The sequence below is a fragment of the Callorhinus ursinus genome, unplaced genomic scaffold (genome assembly GCF_003265705.2).
Source record: "Callorhinus ursinus isolate GAN/ISIS: 27379988/994484 unplaced genomic scaffold, GSC_fseal_2.0 scaffold38, whole genome shotgun sequence".
Classification (NCBI taxonomy): Eukaryota; Metazoa; Chordata; class Mammalia; order Carnivora; family Otariidae; genus Callorhinus; species Callorhinus ursinus.
Genome location: NW_027397100.1, coordinates 2729316 through 2745311, shown reverse-complemented (window position 1 = coordinate 2745311; position 15996 = coordinate 2729316). Strand labels below are relative to the sequence as shown.

The window sequence follows — 15996 nt, the reverse complement described above, 5'->3', positions numbered from 1 at the left end:
AGGGAGAGGGAGAAGCAGACTCCCAGGACTCCCAAGATCATGACCTGAACTGAAGGCAGACGCTTAACCGGCTCAGCCACTCAGGCGCCCCTTCTTTATCAGTTCTTCTGTCAGCGGACACTTAGATTGTTTCTATGTCTTGGATATTGTAAATAATGCTGCAGTGAACATGGAAGGTGCAGATAAATCTTTTCAAAATAGAGATTTCATTTCCTTCAGATCAATACTCAGAAATGGAATTCCTGGATCATAGGGTGGTTCTATTTTTAATTTTTTGAGAAACCTCCATAGTGTTTCCATAGTGGCTGTACCAATTTACATTCCCACCAACAGTATAAAGGTTTCCGTTTCTTCATATTTTTGCCAGGACTTAATTATCTGTTGTCTTTTTGAGAAAAGCCATCCTAACAGGTATGATGTGATACCTCATTGTGGTTTTGATTTGCATTTCCCTGATGATTAGTGATGTTGAGCACCTTTTGGCCATTTGTATGTCTTCTTTGGAAAAAAGTCTATTCAGATCCTCTGCCCACTTTTTAATTGGATTGTTTGTTTTTTTCCTATTCAGTTGTGTGAGTTATTTGTATATTTTGGATATTAACCCTTTATCAGTTATGTGATTTGCAAATATTTTCTCCTATTCTGTAGGTTGCCTTTTAGTTTTACTGATGGTTTCCTCTGCTATGTAGACTATATTAATCAATATAGTCCCACATGTTTATTTTTGCTTTTTGTTCCCTTTACTTTTGGTGTCACATCTAAAAAAATCATCGCCAAAAACCATTGTCAAGGAGCTCACCTATGTTCTAGGATTTTTCTGGTTTTAGGTCTTACGTTCAAATCTTTAATCCATTTTGAGTTGATTCTTCTGTATGGTATAAGTGGCCCAGTTTTATTCTTTTGTATGTGGCTGCCCAATTTTCCCAACACCATTTACTAAAGAAACCATCCTTTTCCCCATTGTGTATTCTTACCTCCTTGTCATAAATTAATTGACCATATATGTGTGGGTTTATTTCTGGGCTCTCTGTTCTCTTCTGTCGATCTGTGTGTCTGTTATTTCTGAAGTATGTCTCACGATGTAAAATGGGTAAGCCTCTTGCTACCGCCTGCTTGGTTTCATTTTTTCACCTGCTGCCTTTGCTTCTATATGGACTGCTGACACGCCCTTCTTATTGAGAGAATGATTAGCACTCTCCTGTGGTTTGAGACAACTAATAGCTACAAGATATTAGAGAGAAACTGGCACCTAGGTGGGATGGCTCTGAAAATGGTAGGATTTGGGGACATACAGGGGAGGTATAGGATTTGTGGAGGTACGCAGGTGATCAACAACTTTTGAACAAAAAATGAAGCAAAATGTATTGTACCTAAAGCCTTTTTTTGTTTTTAATTTTTATTTTTATCAAAGTAGTAATAAAGACTTCTGTGCTATAACATTCTCTATTTGAGGATTTCAGCTCCTTGGAAAAAGATATATTTTTTAAGATTTTATTTATTTATTTGTGGGAGAGAGAGAGAGAGCGCACAAGCCAGGGGGGAGAGGGAGAAGCAGACTCCCCACTGAGTAGGGAACCCAGTGCGGGGCTCAATCCCAGAACCCTGGGATCGTGTCCTGAGCCTAAGGCAGATGCTTAACCAGTTGAGCCACCCAGGCATCCCAGCTGCTTGGAAAATGAGAGTATCATACATGTGTCATTTAAAAATATAACTTGTAAGTTTTCATAAACAATATGATAACATTAGTTGTACATGAGGTGGATTTGGGTAGGTTTTTAAAAATTTATTTATTTATTAGAGAGCGAGAGAGCACATGTGGGGTTGGGGGACAGAGGGAGATGGGGGAGATGGAGAGAATCTTAAGCAGACTGTGCACTGAGTGCAGAGCCCCGTGCGGGGCTTGATCTCACAACCCTGAGATCACAACCTGAGCTGAAACCAAGAGTTGTATGCTTAACCGACTACACCACCCACGTGCCACTTAAGTGGGGTTGTTTTTATTTGTTTGTTTTTTGTTTTTTTGAGGGATTGTCTGTGGCCAGTGTACTTTTTGAATTTTTGTACCAAAGCTTAGCATTTTACATTTTTCTGATTGTATTTTACTGCCTAATAAAATAAATACTATATGTATTATTTTAAGTCTGTTTATCTGAAACACAATACCTGTTTCGTTGTTTAAAACCTGAGGCATTAGATCTTTTCAGCTTAGGTTATTTTCTTGTGGATAATCTAGTAAAGCTAAAGACACCGTGATTGAAAGTCACTGAAACTTAATTAAAATAATATTTCCAGGGAGAGGCCAATAAAATGGCATAGGTTTCTTGTGTCCTCAGAGTCACTGTTCTCTTCTAGCCAACATTTGGGAAATGCTAACGCTCATAGGAATGCAGAGTTATATAGTGGGAAGAACAAGAACTTGCGTTTCAGGCAGATCAGGGTAAACTTGGACAAAGTCTTTGAGTCTTGGTTCCTTTATCAGTGAAATGTCTCATGAGATCCTTTGAGAGTAAACCATTACATAACACCTGGCCACTAGAAGGGGCTTAATTTAATAATTATGAATTATCTTCTGTTCTCCCACTCCCATTTCCACAAACCTACCTACTGTGTGCTTCTGCTTATCACTAAAAGGAAACTTGAAAAAGAAAAGTTGGTGGTCTTATCCTACTTTCAACATCAGTTAAACATATATAATTATATTGCTTTTTTGTGTGTACAGGGTTTAACATTCAGTGGTTCTTAATGATCTCATGTTACATGTGGTCCATATGGCCATATTTTCCAAACCAAAAAATTGGTTTGATGAGTTTAGTATACTCAGAGGATCAAGAGAACAGCATACTTTTTTTTTTAAAGATTTTTTTTTTAAGTAATCTTTACACCCAACATGGGGCTCAAATTCACAATCCCGAGATCAAGAGTCACATGCTCTACCGACTGAGCCAGCCAGATGCCCCTAGAGATCAGCATATTTTAAAATAGTGCAGTCTTGGGGAAATCCTAGATGTGCTTTTATGTATCCTGAGGAAGCAGTACAAAGTCATGGTGAGGACTGGAATCCTTTGGAATCCTTTGGACGTGACTTCAAATCTTGGCCTAGGCACTTTCTACTTTCCTGCACAAGTTACTTAGCCTTTCTTTCTAAGCTTCAGCATTTCCTCATTTGTAAATGGATATAACCAGGGTTCCTTGTTTCATGAGGATTGCATGAGATAAATGACTCAGCACAAAGCCTGGCAAGTAGTAAGTACTTGACATATAAATGTTAACTGTTGTCATTATTATGAGGCCTTTGAAACAGGTGCACCTTTTTTGCAAAAGCCTGTAGAAGAAGAAAAACTTCTAAAGTAACTCAGTATTTAGTAACTTACTGAATAATAACTTCTTTATTAGGCCTGCTATGGGAAAGGCACAGAAATATTTTGAAGACCCAGTGCCCAACTTGGCATGCCCCTGGGGAAGACCTGACTTTCTCGCAGTATTTGAATAACTCTAAAGCACCTATTCTATTGCCTCTAAGATGATCTCTTTAGAGTATGGATATTTTTTGGCTCATATTAACTTGTATTTGTTCCAGAAGTAGGACAGACTTCAGCATTAACTTAATCCACTACGAGGCTTCTTTCCCTAAGATTGTCTTTGTTGTGCCCTCCTCAGGTTGTTGGCTTCATCATCAGGCCAGCAGCAAAATAGCTGTGGCCGTTCTGGGCCCCAGATCCATGTATGGACCCATCAAAGGAATTAAAGATTCTTTCTTCCCGTGTTCTCCTAAGTGAGCATTTTTCTCAGAAGTTCCCAGAATAGGAGCACCTGGGTGGCTCAGTCATAAAGTGTCTGCCTTCAGCTCAGGTCATGATCCCAGGGTCCTGGGATCAAGCCCTGCATCAGGCTCGCTGCTCAGCGGGAAGCCTGCTTCTCCCTCTCCCACTCCCCCTGCTTGTGTTCCTGCTGTCATGTTCTCTCTCTCTGTCAGATAAACAAATAAAATCTTAAAAAAAAAAAAAAAAAGAAGAAGAAGTAGTTCCCAGAATACTAATCCTAGAATCTTGTTGGCCTGAATTGGGTCATGTGCCCATTCTTGAACCATGTCCTGTCACCAGGGCAATGCAATGCCTTTTGGCTTAGGCTTGGTTCTTGAACAAGTTATTTATGAGGGGGATGAAATTATCTTTAGGCCAGTCAAGAACAGAATTGTGTTTCCATTAGGATGTTTTTCTGTGAGCATGAGGAATGAGTAGATTTGTTAGTTAGGAATTTTTGTTGGCTGCTGATAACAGTGCTTTAGATAACACAAATTATTTTTCTTTCAAAAAACAGTCCAAAGTAGGCAGTCTCTTGCTGGACACATTGCTGCTTCCAACCATCTAGGGATTTTGTTGCTGTGGAAGAAAGGGAAATGGCTGTAGGCCTGAAAACGTGCAGTACCCACCACAGAAGGCAGCCAGCAGTCTCCACTATACCTTTCATTTGGAGGAAACCACAGTTGTTGTCATTTTTTTTTTTAAGATTTTATTTATTTATTTGAGAGTGAGAGCAAGAGAGAGAGAGCGCACGAGCAGGGGGAGGGGCAGAGGGAAAGGCAGACTCCTCACTGAGCAGGGAGCCTGATGCGGGACTCCATCCCAGGATCCTGAGATCATGACCTGAGCCAAAGTCAGACACTTACCCACTGAGCCACCCAGGCATCCTGGAAACCACAGTTTTGTATACGCTTACTGTCTATTCATGATTTTTTAATCAAATAATGAGATCATATTCTACATGTGTTATAATTCATATTTTCCATTTAATAACATCTTGAGTATCTTTTCATGTCAGTTAATATACAGTAGAAGCTTCTTCTACTGTGGCCCTTTGAATGTTCTTGGCCAGTAAACAACTCTATACTATGCTGTCCAATACAATAGCCACTAGGCACATGTGGCTGTTTAGAGTTTAGTTAATTTAGGGGCACCTGGGTGGCTCAGTCGTTAAGCGTCTGCCTTCGGCTCAGGTCGTGGTCCCAGGGTCCTGGGATCGAGCCCTACATCAGGCTCCCTGCTTGGCGGGAAGCCTGCTTCTCCCTCTCCCACTCCCCCTGCTTGTGTTCCCTCTCTCACTGTGCCTCTCTCTCTGTCAAATAAATAAATAAAATCTTTAAAAAAAATTTAGTTAATTTAAATTACATTAAAAATTCAGTTTCTCTATCTCAAGAGTCACCTGTGACTGGTGATTACTGTGTTGAACAGTCCAGATACAGAACATTTCCATCATTGCAGGAACTTCTGTTGGACAGCCCTGCTCCACAGCACCAGCACACTGCAGCTCTCGCCTGTGTGGGTTTCAGGAGTTTGAGTATAGTGATTAAAGTCACCAAGTTGGAACCAGACTGCCTGCATTTGAATTCTCACTCTGCCATTTACTAGTTGTGTGACTTCAGGTAAGTTCCTTAGCTTCACTGTGCCTCAGTTTCCTCATTTGTAAAGTGATGGTCACAGTGGTACCTGGACTGTGAGGAGTAAAGGATTCAATGTATGTAGAGTGCTTATAACAGTTGCCTGGCACATAGTGAACAACTGTAAGTATTTGCTACCATGATGATGTGATGATGGTGGGGATGGTGGTGATGACCAACAAGAGTCAGCTGGGTTTGTTCCCAAACCTGTTCGTGCCAGTTTTACTTGCTCTTGTAATTGCAAAATAACTAAGTGTTATGTTGGCTAATGAGATTTGAGAACATAAAGGGAAAAAAAGACGTTGTTTTTGTGAAAAATAAGTTTAGTATGTCTGAAAGACCTGATAAAGGACAAAAAGAAAGTTCTTGTGAAATTAGAGGTAGAAGAGACCTCTGAAGAAATTGAGGAAAACAATTCATCAAAAGATAGGATTTTGCCTTCAGACTACTTTACATGGGTGTGGTTCATGCGGGAACTTTAAATTACTAGAACTTATTTTCAAAGAAAAAGCCTTAAAAAAGGAAAAGAAAAGAAAAAGCCTTGGTCCCTTATCAAGTGTTAGGCAAATGAACATACATTTTTAATGAGTCCTCTGTTTAACTGGCTGTTTCTGGTTTTGTTTTTTTAATGAATTTTACCATGATTAGTCCTGATCCCATCAGGGAAGAGTGTTTTCTTTTTTAAGTTGTCTTGTAGGGATTACTGTGCATCTGTTGAAATGAGACCAAACCCTACTTTGGACATTTACATTGTTGCTTGGTTTTTAGTGTTACAGTTGGTGCTCTGATGAGCTTCTTTACAGATAAATCTTCTCTAATCAGTATGTTTTGATCCCAGCAGTTCAGAGGAATCCTGCCCTTTTCATTGAGAGGCCCGGATTTTAATCTGGAAATGATTAGAATACCATAAAACAGGGCATGTGGGCATTCCAGCCCTAATGTTGCCTTTGGATTTAGCTCCATTTCTTCTTGTGGGCCACTTGCTGATTTTAGGTAATGTTTAATGTTTGATACACCAAAAAGTTTGGACTGTCCCAGAAATTTCAGCGTAACGGAATATGTCCTGATGTGACTTCTTTTTCCAATTCACATAGCACTTTGTTTGAACTTTGCTTTTTATGGCATTTCTCATAAATAGTCCTCCTCTGTAATCATTTTTGCATTTGTGTTGTATTTGCTATTAAACTCTTAACTTGTTGAGGACAGGAGTCCTTCGTTGGACCGTTATATATCCTAACATAGTGGGCCCCCACTTTGTGTTCATGGAAAGAATGGATGAATCAATGTTGCTTTCTTCTATTATGACATAGCCATCGTCCATAACACTGCCTTCGAATTCCTTGTTAGTGGAGGCTAGTCTTCTAGGCTCTTTAATAGGTTAGATTCCACGTTAGAGCAAGACATGTTAATGTTTGTAAGGTGATTTTAAAACATAAACAAAGGTAGAATTGTATAAAAAGAAACCCCCCATTACCCGTCATCTAGCTTCAGTAGTTACCAACATTTTAGAATCAATCTTGATTTGGACAGAGAGAACATGAGGACTCTGAAGGGCCCGTTTTGATTTTGTGGGGAAAGAAGCAGGGCAAGTATGATGGGCAGGGTGGAGAAAAAGGAGGTGATGACCCAGGACAAACCTGCCCACCTACCTCCTAGAATTGTTGCCAGGGTTACGTGAGTTCACATATGAACAGCGCAAAGAACAGGGCCCCGTACAAGGTGAGTGCAGCTCAGTGCTGCGGCTGCCGCATCATTATTGTCACCACTGCATAGCTTGAGGGAGTGGAGTTTGGTGGCCGAGGCACTTACTAACTTGGTGACCTTGGACATCAGCCTTTCTGAGCTGCAGTTTCTTCGTCTGAAAAATGAGAATGATAGTAATATCTTATATACCACATAAGGCAGTGCAATATGGCATGTAAATGTGTTCTGGATTAATTAACGTTAATTTTCCAGAGTGATGTTCTGGCCTGGAGGGACCAGGCTTCTGGAATTTTTTGGGAATCAAGCCTATTACTTGTATGGATTCTTGTTCTGAGACTTCATGATATTAACGGGCCCCAGAGTCATTTGACAGCTTAGCAAATAAATATTATAGCACAATAAGCTTTGTTTCCATTTGCAAAATGTTTCTAAAGCATGAAAACAATTTTCCTTTACATAGCTTGTCCATATAAGCCCTGGAAATGGAATACTTATCAACCACGTTAATAAAGGGATAAAAATAGTTTTCCTAAGGAACAGTTTGCTGGGAATTAGTGTTGGAAAAATGTTGTGGCAGAATCTGTTTCATCATATTTGAAATATAAACAGATTTTCATTTGTCTTTATTTTTCTTATAACACTTTGCTCAACTCCTAATTAAAAATAGCTTTCCCAAATTCCTCCAGGATTCCTCTTAAAAAAATCAGTTTTCTCTTTCTTTTAATGAAGTCTAAGTTTGAAACACTTTGCTTCCTCCTTAGTACTGCAAAGAATTCTAGTTATGCAAAACATTCATCCAAATCATATACATATCTGTCTGAGATAAGAATTAGTAAATACTGTGGGAAGAGAAATAGAATATCCCTGGTGGTTATAATACATTTCTGCAGTGTTTGTTTGGACGGGGCAATCAGCTGTCACATCTCCTGGGCATGAGAGTTATATAAATCCTGGTCCAAAGGTTGGTGTCCTACACTTACATTCTCAGGAAGATTTTCTCTTCTCAAACTACTATTTGACATAGGTTTGACTTTTTAAAAGTTTGATTCTTGTTTTAGTTAGTTAGCCTTGTTACCATTTGTGATTTATAGCATCTTGGACTTTTATAAACTACTTCACTCAAACAAACTAAACCCCCATTGTGGACCCACAAATAACATAAATAAATATAAAATGCAGTTTTGTCTCAAAAAGAGCAATATCCTAATGCTACTATTTGGCCCCAGTGACATATGACCTCTCTTAGCTTTATTTCCCATAGTCTGTTCTATTTAAATGTTTTATTACACAGTTTCTTTTCTTGATGCTTTTTCCTGGGTTTCCGGTATATTTTGTTGATATTTCTTTCGAAAGGATCCAACTCAAATCATCTCTAGTAGTCATCCAGCCAATTTTGTATTAGAAGATAGGCTTCTTCTGATTTATTTTATTTTATTATTAAGATTTCATTTATTTATTTGAGAGAGAGAGAGAGAGCTCGTGCGCACAACCGGCAAGGGGCAGGGAGGGGCAGAGGGAGAGGGAAAAGCAGGCTCCCCACTGAGCAGGGAGCCCAGCATCTAGGACCCTGGGATGATGACCTGATCCAAAGGCAGACGCTTAAACCAGCGGAGCCACCCAGGCACCCCAGTGCTTCTTCTAATTTAAATCTAATTTAACCTTCTAGATTGGTTCTAGGGATGTCGACAGGAAAAATGTTGGATTTTTAGAATCATGGGAATGCTTACTTCTCTGTGATACATGTTTACATCTCCTTGAGTAAAAAGGAAGTTAGAAAGGGGCTGAATGTACTCCTTGATCTAACTTGTTGATCATTGAAAAATGAAATTTGGAACTAGTTTTAACTTCTGAAGGAATTAGAAGATTTTTATCCCGTTCATGAGGTGTAACTTCACTTTATTATGTACTAGAACTTTAGGATCAAATTTTTTCTTTCATTTCAACATATATTGAGCACCTACTATGTGCTTAGTATTGTGTTGGGTGTTTTACATATATTAGTTCATTTAATTCTCAGAGAAGCACTGGGTAGGTAGATAGGATTTAAATACCCAGGTGCTTAAACTGAAAACCTTCTTCCTTGATCCCCCTTACTGTCCCGTCCACCCCCAGTCCCTTTGGCTACATTGCGATAATAGCACAATACACACTGCTCCTTCTGCAGCCTGTGAGCTGTCAGCAGCATTGGCTGCCTCCTCACAGGTCTCCCTGATTCCCTTTTTTTTTTATTTAAATTCAATTAATTAACATAGTGTATTATTAGTTTCAGAGGTGGAGTTCAGTGATTCATCAGTCTTATATAATACCCAGTGCTCATTACATTATGTGCCCTCCTTAATGTTCATCACCCAGGTACCCCATCCCCTGACCCCCCTCCCCTCCAGCAACCCTCAGTTTGTTTCCTATGATTAAGAGCCTCTTACGGTTTATCTCCCTCTCTGATTTCATCTTGTTTTATTTTTTCCTCTCTTCCCCTATGCTCCTCTGTTTTGTTTCTTAAATTCCACATATGAATGAGATCATAAGATAATTAATTGTCTTTCTCTCGTTGACTTATTTCACTTAGCATAATACCCTCCAGTTCCATCCTTGTCATTGCAAATGGCAAGATTTCATTTTTTTTTTAAAGACTTTATTTATTTATTTGACAGAGAGAGACACAGCGGGAGAGGGAACACAAGCAGGGGGAGTGGGAGAGGGAGAAGGAGGCTTTCCATTGAGCAGAGAGCCCGATGCAGGGCTCGATCCCAGGACCCTGGGATCATGACCTGAGCCGAAGGCAGATGCTTAACGACTGAGCCACCCATGTGCCCTAAGATTTCATTTTTTTGATGGCTGAGTTCTATTCCATTGTGTGTGTATATATATATATGTATGTATGTGTGTGTGTGTGTATATATATATATATATATATATATATATATGTGCCACATCTTCTTTATGCATTAATCTGTCGATGGACATCTGGGTTCTTTCCATAGTTTGGCTATTGTGGGCATTGCTGCTATAAACATTGGGATGCAGGTGCCCCTTCAGATCACCACATTTGTATCTTTGGGGTAAATACCCAGTAGTGCAATTGCTGGGTCATAGTGTAGCTCTATTTTCAACTTTTTGAGGAACTTCCATACTGTTTTCCAGAGTGGCTGCACCAGCTTGTATTCCCACCAACAGTGTAGGAGGGTTCCCCTTTCTCCACATCCCTTGCCAACAACTCTCGTTTCCTGACTTGTTAATTTTAGCCATTCTGACTGGTGTGAGGTGGTATCTCAATGTGGTTTTGATTTATATTTCCCTGATGCCCAGTGATGCTGAGCATCTTTTTCATGTGTCTGTTGGCCATTTGTATGTCTTCTTTGGAGAGATATCTGTTCATGTCTTCTGCCCATTTCTTGATTGGATTATTTGTTCTTCGGGTGTTGAGTTTGATAAGTTCTTTATAGGTTTTGGATACTATCCCTTTATCTGATAAGACGTATGCAAATATCTTCTCCCATTCTGTTGGTAGTCTTTTGGTTTTGTCAACTGTTTCCTTTGCTGTGCAAAAGCTTTTTATCCTGATGAAGTCCCAATAGTTCATTTTTGCCTTTTTTTCCCTTGACTTTGGAGATGTTTCTAGGAAGAAGTTGCTGTGGCCGAGGTCGAAGAGGTTGCTGCCTGTGTTGTCCTCTAGGATTTTGATGGATTCCTGTCTCACATTTAGGTCTTTCAACCATTTTGAGTCTATTTTTGTGTATGGTGTAAGGAAATGGTCCAGTTTTATTCTTCTGCATGTGGCTGTCCAATTTTCCCAACACGATTTATTGAAGAGACTGTCTTTTTTCCATAGGATATTCTTTCCTGCTTTGTTAAAGATTAGTTGACTATAGAGTTGAGGGTCCATTTCTGGGTTTTCTATTCTGTTCCATTGATCGATGTGTCTGTTTTTGTGCCAGTACCATACTGTCTTGATGATTACAGCTTTGTAATAGAGCTTGAAGTCGGGAATTATGATGCCACCAACTTTGCTTTTCTTTTTCAACATTTCTCTGGCTATTCGGGGTCTTTGATGGTTCCATACAAATCTTAGGGTTATTTGTTCCAGCTCTGAAAAATGCTGATGGTATTTTGATAGGAATTGCACTGAATGTGTAAATTGCTTTAGGTAGCATAAACATCTTCACAATATTTGTTCTTCCAATCCATGAGCATGGAACATTTTTCCATTTCTTTGTGTCTTCTTCAATCTCTTTCATGAGTGTTCTGTAGTTTTCTGAGTACAGATCCTTTGCCTCTTTGGTTAGGTTTATTCGTAGGTATCTTAAGGTTTTTGGTACAATTGTAAATGGGATTGACTCCTTAATTTCTTTCTTGTCTCGTTAGTGTATAGAAATGAAACTGATTTCTGTGCATTGATCTTATATCCTACCACTTTGCTGAATTCCTGTATGAGTTCTAGCAATTTTGGGGTGGAGTCTCTTGGGTTTTCCACATAGAGTGTCATGTCATCTGCGAAGAGTGAGAGTTTGACTTCTTTGCCTATTTGGATGCCTTTTATTTCTTTTTGTTGTCTAATTGCTGAGCTAGGACTTCCCTGATTCCCATTTTGACCTTCTGTAAGATTTATGGCTGTACACCTAAAACTAATAAAATGTTGTATATCAATTATATCTCAATAAGACTGCAGGGGGAGTAAGTATAGAGAGAAATGAGAGTCGACGTTAAATGTCCATGATCCAAGGCTTTAGGTAGAACTCTATAGTTGTACTGTCCAGTATGGTACCTGAGATGTGGCTAGTCTGAATTGAGACGTGTTGCATACAATGGATTTCAAAGACTTAGCAGAAGGATAAAGAATATGTTGTTAATAATTTCATATTGATTACGTGTTGAAATGATAAATGTTATGGAAATACTGGGTTAACTAAAACAGATTAAAATTTAAAGTGATCTTATACGTATATTAAATATTATGCATATATATAAATCTCCACATGGCGGCCAGGGTGATTTTTCTTTTTAACTTTTTGACCTAATTGCAGATTCATATGCAGTTGTAAGAAACAATACTGAGATCCCGTGTACCCTTTACCTTGTTCCCTTAGGAATAGATCTTAGCTCACGTGTCACTTCCTCACGGCGTCCTTGCCTGGCCACTCCGTTACAGCCTGCTCTCCCCACTTTCATTCACCTATCCTATTACTCTGCTTAATTTTTTTCATAGAATTTGCTAATGTCTGAAATTATCTTATTTATTTGCTTAGTTGCCTTCCGTCTAGTAGAATGTGAGCTAAAGAGAATGGGAACGTTATTTCTGTTCATTGCTTTATCTCCAGTGCCTAGAAAAGGACATGCACATGGTAGGTGCTTGATAAATATTTCCGGAATGACTGAACTTTATGGAGGCAGTAACTAAGTTTCTGAGTGACTGAGTAACTTAACTGTGGTCACACTGCTAATAAATAGTGGAACCATGACTTGAAGCTACAGGCACAAAGGCCCTAAAGTAGAGTTGAGTTTGTCCTATTCAAAGAATAGGTAGGACCATGATGCTGGAGGATAGGCAAGGAGAGGGAGAGTGGTACAGTTTCAGACTAGAGAAGTAGTCCGGGCCCAGGTCGCCTCAGGCTTTGTAGACCACAATGAGGAGAGTGGATCTCATTCTGAGTACAGTGCTGGAAGCTTCTAACAAGGAAACGCTATGAACAGTGTGGTCCAGCTTAGCTCATGGGAGTTCTGGGGCCAAAGTCCTGGTCTAGAATGAAGCTTTCCTGTTCCTTGCTTTGCCTCCTTGTGTATACATTTCTCTTGGAGACCACTTCAGGAAAAGGACTCTCATCCTGTCACCTTCAGAATATCACCCATTAATCACATTGGTTCTCCCAATAACGAGTTCAGGCAGAATGATGGATTTGCTGGGAGGGAAAGGAGGATGCAGCTCATGCCAGCCTTTGGACATGCTCAGGGGGAGGCACCACGTGACACCCAATCAGTGTACCCTGGCCTCTGTAAGTGCAGCTTACGCAGCTTGGAATTCTTTGGGACCACTCTCAGCTTTATGTTAGCACAGAAGATATTGTCAACTGAAGTATTCCATATGGGGCAAAGCCTTTGGATCCAGTTTTTAACTGACACAGCATTAAAAACAAGGGAAGTTCTTCAGAGAGCAAATGCAGCAGCTGAGATGGAAGAAAATATTTCCTCCTACATCTGCTGCAAGGACCATGAGAAGCCCAAGAAAATACGTAGCAAAGAAAGGTGTAGCCCTTGTTCAAAGAACTTAAAATCATTTAGAGAGACACCTGCAAATTGAAAGGTAGCTGACACTTCAAAGCGGTCTTATTCTACTTGCCTGGGAGAAGGACTCCAGAAGAGGTCGGCCAAGTATGGCTGAGCCTGGTAAGGCTCACAGAGGAGCTGGTGCTTGGCCAGCATCCTGAAGGATAAGTAAGAATTAGGAGGGAGAAAGGAGGAAAGGTGTTTAGCTGGGATGAGCGAGACCAAGGTCATGAGGCATCTGAGAAAAGAAGAGCACTAGAGTAGCAGAGGCTAAGGAGGATCCGTCTAGCGGAAGCAGGTTCAAGAAGGGAAAGAGAGGGAAGGGATCTCACTGGAAGGAAACAGTGTGACAGTAACTCTTGGCCAAGAATTTCTACCTTTTTCTGCTTGTGCAAATAACTCAGGATGGAGAGCCGGGCAGGTACGTGAGTGGGTGACTGTTCACTGAGGTATGATGAGAATAGCTATCACTTCAATAGCATCTACCCTGTGCCAGGCTCTATTCTAAGCAGCTTCCATTTATTAATCTGTTTTATCCTTAAAACAGCTCTGGAAGGCAGTTACATGATCCGCATGTTACAGATGGGGAAACTGAGGCATGGGGAGGGAAAGTAGCCTGCCTAAGGTCACAGAGCTCTAGATTCTGTGCTCTTAGCCTCTATTATGACCTCTTACTTAATAGGGGCCAAGTGGATTTTTTTCCCTCAGCTTTGTATTATGAAACGTTTCAGACATAGAGGAAAAAAATTTTTTTAAGTATAGTGAGCATCTGCATCAAATACGTAGATGAAACAGTGCCAACATTTTGGTGCATATGCTCTATTATATATGTGTGTGTTTCAGTTTTTTTACTGAACTATTCGAAGGTATGGTACAGGAATGATAATTCACTCTTGAATACAAAACAGCATCATCTTCCTTTTTATATGGTATTTACATCCTTCCTTTTCCATGTATTCTTGGAAAATACAGTGCCTCTAAAACCATGTGAAAGTACGCTGTTAAAAGTGAAAAGGAGTTAAGTTCTAGGCTCATCATTATAAATAGGTTTTCTGCTTACATGAATGTCTTGGTATTTGCAAGTCAGGCAGGGTAATGGCAATTTTGTTTCTGTAAGACTGCCTCACAGTTTGCTGGACATTTAATGTCCTGGTCCCCACCTACTAAATACCCATTTGAGTGAATAGGTAATCAAATACTGTGAAACCAAAAATGCCCTTTCCCCCTCCCTCATTTCCAGAAGGCCCTCTAGTGATTATGCCTGAGAGCATTGACCTAACTGGTCTCCTAATGATGGGGCTGTGGGTTAATTTAAAAGAAAATGTACGCTCCCAGAACCCATACTATAATGATTCAGTGTTGAAGTAATGAAAGTGGTAGAACTTATCTGTAATGTTCCTTTTGCTATATTACCAATATATTCTAGATTTGTGTACATAATTCATTTAGTCAGTTATATCCCCCACCACCACGTTTACCACTTTGTTCCAGAAAGGCTGTATGATTTATTTAACCAGTAAGTGTGTCTCCTTATGTATTGATCTGAATCAACTAGGAAATATCTGTAATTCTTGTGCTTTTCTGTATAAAAGGACTTGAAGCAGACTCAGGGCCCACTCAGTTTGCTTTTACAGCTTTATTTTCCCAGTTTTGCTAGAGATGCTGGAGGGTTTATCTCAACTGTGTTGCTCCCTGGACTCCACCATCTCTTTACTTTTCACTGTTGCCTGTCAAAGTCCCATTTGTCAAGCTTATCTTAAATGCCATCTTATTCATGGATCTTCCTCAGAACCCTGCATTAGGATATAATCTAAACCTCATAATACCTTCTTGCTCATGACACTAACCACAGACTGCCTGTGTTACATTTGTGTGTTTCCCTTACCCTCCACATATATTTCAGTAATAATGCCCTGGGCAACTTGTATGTGGCAGGCCTTGTTCAAGGTTCTGGAAATAGAGATGAATCTCCCATAGATGATCCCATTTCCTTCTTTGCTTTCTTGATAATTGGAGGAGCCTCTGATACCCTTGAATCCCTTGTTATACCTGGTACACTGCTTTGCACATGGTGATGCATATGTATTTCTGAATTGAGTTTGGGATACTGGGAAACAAGCACTTCCAAGTCAGATCTGAGTTAAAATCATGGCACTGCCACTGTGCAACCTGAGTAAATCACTTAACTTCCGAGAACTCCAGGTTTTTGTATCTATAAAACGCTGATAATAGCCGTCTTACAGAATTGTTGCAAGTTTAAAGATGAAGTATCTGAAGTGCCAGGCACAGGTTAGCACAAAATAGGTGCTCATTCAGCGGTAATTCTTGTCAGAGAGGCTCAGTTATTCCTTTAGGTCAGTTGAGTGAGCAGTAGAAGGATTTAGGATCTTAATTGTCTTAAAGGAAACGCTTACTTAGTCTTGGGGCTTCTCCAAGAAGAAACAGGCCCTGGAGAAGGTCTGGCCAATCGCTGATTAACTGTTCCCTTTTTAGAGTCAGTGATCTGAGTCTCTGTTTTGGAACTACTTATATAATGTATACCACCTGTTATTTGTGTATTTTTAGCAGTGGGAGTCGGGTAATCCTAATCCTGTCTGTAA

The 15996-nt window shown here is 39.9% G+C and overlaps 1 protein-coding gene across 4 annotated transcripts in view; it reads left to right on the top strand.

The window, feature by feature from the left end:
• PKIG (cAMP-dependent protein kinase inhibitor gamma) overlaps positions 1-15996 on the top strand; it is a 96836-nt gene that overhangs the window by 12936 nt on the left and 67904 nt on the right. For 2 of the 4 annotated variants that reach the window (XM_073880396.1, XM_073880395.1), the window contains one exon: positions 5259-5419. The exons of the other annotated variants lie outside the window; for them this stretch is intronic. The gene's annotated coding sequence lies outside the window, so the exon portion shown is untranslated. The remainder of the gene's footprint in view (positions 1-5258; positions 5420-15996) is intronic. 4 annotated transcript variants of the gene reach the window in all.